The sequence below is a fragment of the Amblyomma americanum genome, chromosome 5, assembly GCF_052857255.1.
Source record: "Amblyomma americanum isolate KBUSLIRL-KWMA chromosome 5, ASM5285725v1, whole genome shotgun sequence".
Classification (NCBI taxonomy): Eukaryota; Metazoa; Arthropoda; class Arachnida; order Ixodida; family Ixodidae; genus Amblyomma; species Amblyomma americanum.
Window position 1 is genome coordinate 70,068,874 of NC_135501.1, and position 9,240 is coordinate 70,078,113.

Genomic DNA, 9,240 nt, shown 5'->3' on the forward strand with positions numbered 1-9,240 from the left:
ACAATTTTTTCATTGCTTTCCTTCTCAGATAGAGTGTTAAAACGGCTTCACCTTTTCTCGTACGCCTCTCATGTCGCTCAAACGGAGACGCAAGGCCAAGGGGTTGAGCGAGGCCGCCCACTCGCAGCCCGCCTCGTCACTGCAGCCACTCAGGTTCGAAGCCGAGAATTACCCGCCGCACCTACCTGAGCAACCTGTGCCCGATATCGACGACGGGATCGTTCTACCAGTGGAAGACGAGATATGAGGACGGCTGAGTAGCCGCATGCGCTTGCTTCCGTACCACGAACTAAAGATGCCTATGGTCCATTAGACTTCCGGTTCACGGGTTATCAGTGTCTCTGTTATCGCCAGAACAATGCGACACTGCGCTGTTAGCAGACAGGTACGGCTGCGCCGATTTTCGGACACCTGGCCGCTTCATTTGGCACCCGTGTTGTCATGGCATGTGTTCAAGTTATATACTAACATCTATCAATAAATAATAATTGGTTTTTTGGGGGAAAGGAAATGGCGCAGTATCTGTCTCATATATCGTTGGACACCTGAACCGCACCGTAATGGGAGGGATAAGAGAGGGAGTGAAAGAAGAAAGGAAGAATTAGGTGCCGTAGTGGAGGGCTCCGGGATAATTTCGACCACCTGGGGATCTTTAACGTGCACTGACATCGCACAGCACACGGACGCCTTAGCGTTTTTCCTCCATAAAAACGCAGCCGCCGCTATCAATGACGTAAGCAAGATGTAGAGGCGCTGCTGTCGCCGACTGGGACGACTTGGCGTAAAAAGTACGGTTAGCGGCCAGAGGAATAATTTCTTTTATTTTTATTTGGAACATACTGCTAGCTTCTTTCGTGGCTGTTGCAGGAATGGGGGCAGGTTGGTTTTCTTTTTTAGGTACGTCACAAAGGGAAAAAAATCGCAAAGAAGGTTCACACAACTGAAATAACATTGTAAAAGGGATAATAATGGGAAACAGTTTAAAAATACATGACGCAATATTAAGCAACACAATATAAAGCGCAGTGTGGAAAAAGATTGTTTCAGAAAAAAAGCACGTGCAATGTTTGACTAGAAAGTTCAAATAAGTAATTATGACAGGTTACAAAGAAAACTGCTCAGAGAATCACAGTTAACAACATTTCCAGGTAACATATTCCATTCCCTAATAGCTTCCGGTAAAAATGAATAACGAAACGTGTCAGTATTAACTTTATACTCTGTTAAGTGCTGTGAGTGTTTCGTTCTCGTGTTGCGTTTGGGTGAAGGAACTAAGTGGAGATCAGAATCTATTTTTAGAAAAGCCTTTAAGAGGAGAGGAGGAGGAGGAAAAACATTTATTCAGAGTATAAAAACTGGTTGGGTTCAGTACGAGAACCCATTTGTCGCCATCATAATCCGGCCCCTCTCAACCAGCGATTTCTGGTCGAGGGGGCTGTGGCTATGAAGGGTTGCCTGCCAGCGCTCATAAGTCGGATCGGGATTGCTGTCCAAGTCTGGGTTTTCTTGAAATTGACAAACCGCGTGAAAGAGTGTGCCTACTGCTCCTCAGAAGGGGCAGGACGAATCGTAGGTATCTGGGTACCATTTACTCATTAGGTAAGGATTGGGCAGAGTATTAGTTTGTAGTCGCCTGATTATGTGCTCTTCATATTTACTTAGGGTTTTGTGAGGAAGAGGATATTTCCTTCTTATGATCTTATAGTACTCCGTAATTTCTGCGTAGCTTAGTAAGAAGGGTGATGGGTTGTCAACTGCGTCAGAGAGAGGCTGCGTGCCAGATGCTCGGAGGAGGAGAGCTCGAACAGCTGTGTTGGCCGCCTCATTGCTCGTCGTTGAGAGGTGCCCTGGCGTCCAGAAGATCTGGATGTTGGAAGGATTAGACCTTTCCAAAATTTCCCAACACGGAGCGCCAACGCGGCCTCTGAGGTAATTGCGTACCGCTGCTTGTGAGTCGGACATAACCGTGGCCTCGCTGTTCTTTGATATCGCTAGTGCGATAGCTGCTTCTTCAGCCGATGTGGTACCCACCGCTTGGATAAGGCTGCTTGCAATGATATCCCCCCCGGGGTGAAACTGCTGCAATTTCCGCGACTCCGTTAACGGGTCCAGCCGCATCGACGTAGATCGTGTCCTTGCTTTCATCCCAGCGCTTAGAGAGGTGTCTAGCTCTGGCTAGTCTCCGTCCTCTGTTGTATTCCTCATCCATGCGTTTTGGTATGGGGTGAGTCGTGATGTGTGATCTCATCTGCATGGGCATGTCGATCTTGTCAGCGGCTTCCCGGGGTGGACTGATTCTCAGCTTCTGTAATATTTTTCTGCCAGGCTTAGATGTTGAGAGCCTGACAATTTGATTTACACGGTGGGCCTCTATTAGTTCGTCGATGGTGTTATGGATCCCCAGCTGTAGTAAGCGCTTAGTGGATGTGCATAAAGGGAGTCCCAGCGCCGTCTTAACTGCATTTCGAATAATAACATCTAGTTGGTCTTTCTCCTTTTTGCTAAGCCGTAAGTACGGGGTGGCGTATGTTAGTTTAGAGAGAATGAAAGCCTGAACTAATCTTAGGGCCTCGTCCTCTCTTAGCCCATTTCTTTTCTTGATTACCCGGCGTAGCATTCTAGAGACTTGCTCGGAACAGGCTTGGAGCTGTCTGATTGTAGTGGTGTTAGTGTTGCCGCTGGGTATGATGACTCCCAGGATCTTGATCTCTTTCTTGATCGGAATGCTCATACCCTGGACCGTAATGGCGACAGAGGGAGTGGACGGCAAAAGCCCCGTATTCTGCTTCTTGCCACGGTCGATCAGGAGTAACTCTTATTTCTCGGGAGAGCACGTTAACCCCTGCCTCGCCGCATGCTAGCACACGACATTCGCTGCTTCCTGAAGCCGGTCTTGAATTTCCCCTTCATTACCGCTGTAACACCAGATCGTAATGTCGTCGGCGTATATAGCATGCTCAATGCCTTGGATGCGGTCTAGCTTCTCTGGTAGCCCACGCATGGCCAGGTTGAAGAGAAGCGGAGACAAGACCGCTCCCTGCGGGGTGCCCTTGGAACCTAGATTGAACGGAGAGGGGGTCCGATCACCAATACTTATTGACGCTTTCCTATTGGAGAGAAAGTCCCTGACGTAATTATACGTGCGGTTACCACAGTTGATGCTGTTAAGCTCATCCAGTATTCCCTGGTGGTTGACATTGTCAAATGCTCCTTATAAATCGAGCGCAAGGGTGACCTTGACCTGACATCTGCCGGGGTTGTCCAGAATATCGTCTCTGATACGGAGGAGAACATCCTGTGTAGACAGCTTTTCTCCAAACCCGTACAGCGCGTCAGGGAGGATACCAGTCTTCCTCAGGAGTCGCTTCAGTCGGGCGTTCACGACCCTCTCGAACAGTTTACCCAGATACGACGTCAGGGAGATCGGTCGTAAATGATCAATATCGCATGGCTTTTTGGGCTTGGGAATAAATCGCACTAAAGCCAATTTCCAGGAGTCGTGGATCTGGGCCTTGTTGCAGCACTGCGTGTTCAAGTATTTCACTAATTTTCTTAAGAAGATGTCATCCATATTAAAGAACATCTTGGTGTTTATATGGCCCGGTCCAGGAGCGGTGTTCTTACGCATGACGTCAAGCTCCGCTTTCAGTTCCTCAAACGTTACGTCTTGGTCCATCTCTTCATTGGGTGCACCGGTGTACGCAGGGAGAGGGTAGGAGGATCCAGATCGAGGAATTTTTGTGCAATTTCTGCAATGAGGGCTTCGTTGTCCCCTTTATAGCTGTGCAAGGCGTTACAGAGCGTGTCTGTTTGCTCTTTCCGGTTTGAGTTCGGCTCGATAAGGGATCTGAGGAGTCCCCATGCTTTAGCCGTGCCCATTCTACCGTTGAGCTCTTCACACAGCTTGAGCCAGTTTTGGTTAGCGAGGTTATTTGCGTAGTCATCCGCTTCTTTGATGAGTTCTGCAATCTTGGTCTTCAGCTTGCGATTTAACTTTTGCCTTTTCCACCTCCTTGTCAGAGGTCTCCTGGCTTCCCACAGATGCAACAGGTGCGGGCCAACTGCCGGAGTTTCCGCCGTGGTGTTCGCTGTGGTAGAGTGCCTGGCGACGGTTTTCATCTGCAGCGCTGTCCATGCCTCAATATCTGTGGTATCTTCGTACGGGAGACGTGCAGTTTCCTGTATCCACTTGTCCCAGTTCACAATCTTAGCCTTGCCAAATGGTTTCCGACATTTTACTCCCTGAAGAGTGCAGGAAACGATGAAGTGATCACTGCCCCGGGACTCGCCAGTGTTAGACCAGGTGGCCTGCAGGCAGTTTTTCACAAGCGTGAGATCTGGACAGGTGTCTCTGCTGACGCTATTACCAGCTCTGGTGGGTTGCAGGGGATCCGTTAAGATTGTGAGCCCTTCTCTGTTAGCGATCTCAAGGATCCTCCTACCTTTCGGGCTGTTAAAGTGATATCCCCATGCTTTATGGGGCGTATTGAAATCACCGGCTATGACGAGGGGGTCCTTCCCTGCCCTTTTGATAAAATTATTAAATAGCGTGGCTATCTGACGACATGAGTCCCTGGGGCGACAATACACGTTCAGTATGCGCAAACTGCGTTTTACCCTGTGTTTGGGAAGAATTTCAATGTAAGCATATTCGATATTTTCGGCTAGCGGTTCTTGCAGCGTTGCGGTAAACTCCTTGTGAACAAATATTCCTAGGCTATGCTCGTCTTGGAAAGTTTTGTACCCCTTCATGCTGATAACCGTATTTGCTTATTGAAGTACTATTACAGCAGGTGGCGTCTCCGACGTGTCGGTGAAAAATTTAAGGCTTGCTTTTTATTTTTGAATCCCTGACAATTCCATTGCCAAATTATTGTTTCCTGTCCCCTATGTGCCATGGTCCTTATTCATACTCTTCTGGAAGGGGGTGCCTGTCGGCATATTTGGATTTCCTATTTCGGAAGTTGCACTCTTTGAGTTTAGATTTGAATTCGTCCCGGACTGTGGCAATGGCGGAGTTTATGTATTTCCTAATGTTGGCGGACTCGTTTGCGAGCTCGTTTTTGAAAATCTGAATAACTTGTAAGAACTTTTTATCCTACTCCTCTCTGTCAGCCCTCAGCTCTGCAATGGCGCGCTCATAAACTAACTGAGTTTGGCCGGGCTTCGGGTGTTTTGTCGGGAGTTGTTTGTGACTGCAGCCTGACGAATTTAAGCTCAGCTCGCAACGCCTCGTTCTGTTTTTTTAGCTGAATAATTTTTGTTATCAGGTCGTTAAACTCCTTATATATCGCGTTTCCGGGAGGGATGGAGGCAACCCAGCATAGCCCACCTTTACGATGTGTCTTGAGTCTTCTTGCTTCTCAGAAGACGGTCCGCGTTCTCGGGTGCGTGGCGTCTCCTGTGCCGGTGGATCCGCCTTAGGTGCAAAGGAGACCGACTTGGTGGTCCCCTGCTCTTTATGATGTCTTAACTCTTCCGTTCCGGATCGGCCTGACGAGTTGCGATGTTGACTAGTCTTAGATCTTGACTTAGAGCTGGACGTAGAATTGGAAGCCGCTCTTCTGGATTCCTTCTTCTCGAACTGCTCTTTTCGGCTGGTGCGTACAGCTGCCGCGTAGCTCTTGCTGGTGCCACTGGTTGTCGGTTTCTCTTCCTGATCACCGAAATGTTGATGTTTCCTTGGCTCATTGATGGGATCCAGAAACTGCTTTGCATTCCCTTGAGTAGGTGTGATGATTCCCCTGGCATGCCGCACAAGTTGGGGTGCAATCGTGAGCTTCCCCGGGATTCAGCTTGCCGCACGCGTCACATTTCGATTCAACTGGGCTGGGGCAGACGTCCGGTCTATGTCCTTCCCGGCCGCACAGTACGCAAAACGGTCTAGTTTTCCTATAAAGAAAACATTTGCGCTCGATCCACCCGTACGTAGCAAAGAAAGGGACTTTGTATCCACTGAACAGTATCACAGCCGAGTTGGATCTGCCGAGCCTTCGGACGCCTAATACCTCAATGCCTTCGTGAGAACACCGCAAGACTCATGCAAAGGAGTGGTGCACGGGATTGACCCCAACGCATCAGACAGACACCTATAGAAAGACTTTTCCTCGGAAACCCACGAAAAATTTAAAAGGAGAAAAGCGAATTTAAAGCGCGAGGTTCGGGCGCGGCTACTAATAGTGGTGAGATTTGCCTTGTTTAAGAGTTCAGTTAAGCGACAGATTAATCGAATATTATTCTCACATTGATTAGCACTAGAAATTATGTTAGAAACATTCCCATCGTTGGCTGCCTTCACACACACACACACACACACACACACACACACACACACACACACACACACACACACACACACACACACACACACACACACACACACACACACACACACACACACACACACACACACACACACACACACACACACACACACACACACACACACACACACACACACACACACACACACACACACACACACACGCACGCACGCACGCACGCACGCACGCACGCACACACACACACACACACACACACACACACACACACACACACACACACACACACACACACACACACACACACACACACACACACACACACACACACACACACACACACACACCAGGCTTCAACTCGACTAACAACTTTGTGCGCCGAATAATGCGGATTCACACTTTTGTCATCAATGGCAACCCAAAGTGGCACCATTATCGGCACCCTCTCAGACGGTACGTACATATATGGCGGAATGCCAACAGGGGGGTAAACCGGCCTTATTGCCGGGCCGACGACTGCGCGCGCGCGATGACATTTTCCACGATCCTGCAGCAATTTGATCACATGACCGGCCGCCATCTTGAAATCTCGGACGGACGAGAAACGCAGCCAAAGCAGAAATCTGAGTTAGTTGGTTGCGATTCATAACCGTAAGACTAGCGCTTAACACATGGACATAGAAACGTTATAATGTGAGTAGTAAGAGCTAGCTCTCTTAAAATTTTAGTTATGTTGCAAACTAGTTAATCTTATTTACTGGTTTTCTGGTTCCCGCCAACCCTGGCATTACGATGCTGTGAAACCCATATTTGTACCTCAAAAAGAGGTGCCGTAGTGGAGGGCTCCGGAATAATTTCGACTACCTAGGTCTTTAACGTGCACTAACACTGCACAGCTAGCAGACATGCGCCTTTGCGAAACGCCTCCACTGAAACGCGGCCGCCGTGGTCGGGTTCGAGCCCGGGCACTCCGGATCAGTATCCGAGCACTCTAACCATTGAGCCACCGCGGCGCCCTTCCCTTACGGCGCGGTTGAGTTGTGCGGCAAGGTGTGTGACAGATTCGGACCTTTTCAACCACTACTGGCATGAAGGTCGCCTTCCAGACTTCTGGAAGCATGCCAAGATAATTTTCATACCTAAACCAAGCAAATGACTCGAGCTGGGTAACCTCCGGCTCATCTCGCTCACGTCTTGGCTTGGGAAGGTTATGGACCACATAATTCTACACAGACTTCACACCCACGTAGACAAGGAGGACTACCCCCCCCCCCCCACCATGATTGGTTTCCGGCTGGACAGTCCACCCAGTGCATCATGTGGCATATACAACACGACATCCTCGACCCGGGTGCCATCCGGGCCACACGCACCATTCTCGGCCTCGCCGTCAGTAAGGCGTTCGACAACGTGTCGCACGCATCTATACTGACCAACCTTTCCCAGATGAATGTAGGCACCCGCACCTACAACTATATTGCCAACTTTCTCCACAACCGCACTGCAGAACTCCACAGTGGAGACCTCTGCAGCGACAGAATCACCATGGGCACCCGGGGGTCACCACAGGGAGCAGCCTTGTCCCCGTTCCTCTTTAACATCACTATGCGAGGCCTCCCCTCACTTCTGGACACCATACCCCATATCAAACACTCACTATACGCCGACGATACCACCCTCTGGACGAACTCCGGCTCGGACGGGGAGATACAAGATTCACTCAACAGGCAATCGACACCGACCGCGCTTTCGTGCAGGCAAACGGTCTCGGTTGCTCTCCCACCAAATCCGAACTGTTAGTCATCCGGGATAGGCGGGTTCGCCGAACCATCTCCGATCTCCAAGAGCCGATCACACTCCACATCGACACCCACCTCATACCTCACGTGCAGACCATCCGCATGTTAGGTATGCCGGTGCAGAACAACACGCAGAACTTTGAAGCCATACAACGCCTTCGAACCACCGCTCACCAGATCAACAGCCTCATCCGCCACATCGTCACTCGGCGCAAATGCATGCGGGAGACCGACCTCTGCTGCCTCACACAAACCTTCCTTCTAAGTAGGATTGTCTACTCCTTCCCCTATTACCACCTGCGCCGCAAAGATGAAGAGGCGGTAAACAGCGTCATCTGCTCGGCGTACAAGGCGGCAATGGGACTGCCACAGTTCGCCAGCACGCAGCGTCTGCTCCAGCTCGGGGTATACAACACCCTCACAGAGCTTATTGAAGCACACAAGACTGCCCAGATACAACGCCTTTCTCACACCAAATACGGTCGTTACATTCTCGACCGTCTTAACATCCACCCTACTTCTTCTCTTCCAACTGGAGTCTTTAGTCAGCTGATCGTCAAACCCATGGTCAAGAACATGTTGCCCGGCCGCCACGATGCGCGTTGCCAACTCAAGGCCGAGGCTCTGGAACTGTAGAAGCTTGGGCAAGTTGGTGTGACATGGTTTTTCAGCAGCACAGGGGACAAAGGACGTGACAAGTGCACAGACAGCGCCGTGTCTGTGCACTTGTCACGTCCTTTGCCCCCTGCTCTGCTGAAAAACCAGGGTCTGGAAGACACGTACTCCACCGACGAACACGCCATGTACGTGGACGCGGCGAAATGCGACTCCAACACATACGTGGCCGTCGTAGCCACGCCAACCACCACCCTCATCAACGCTGCCACAGTGCGCACACACTCCCCCACCGCTGCTGATGAGTTCGCGATTGCGCTGGCCATCGCAGATCACCGCACACGCACGATTCTCAGTGACTAAACGAGCAATTGAAAATTTCTCGACGGACTCAGTTTGTCTACCTGACGCACACATCTTTCGCGGCTGCACTCTCGACCGCACTGTAAGCTTAGTGTGGGTACGTGCGCACGCGGGGAACTCTGGGAACGAGGGAGTCGACCTTTTAGCCCGAGGCCTAACCAACCGGGCAGCCGACCCCTAGA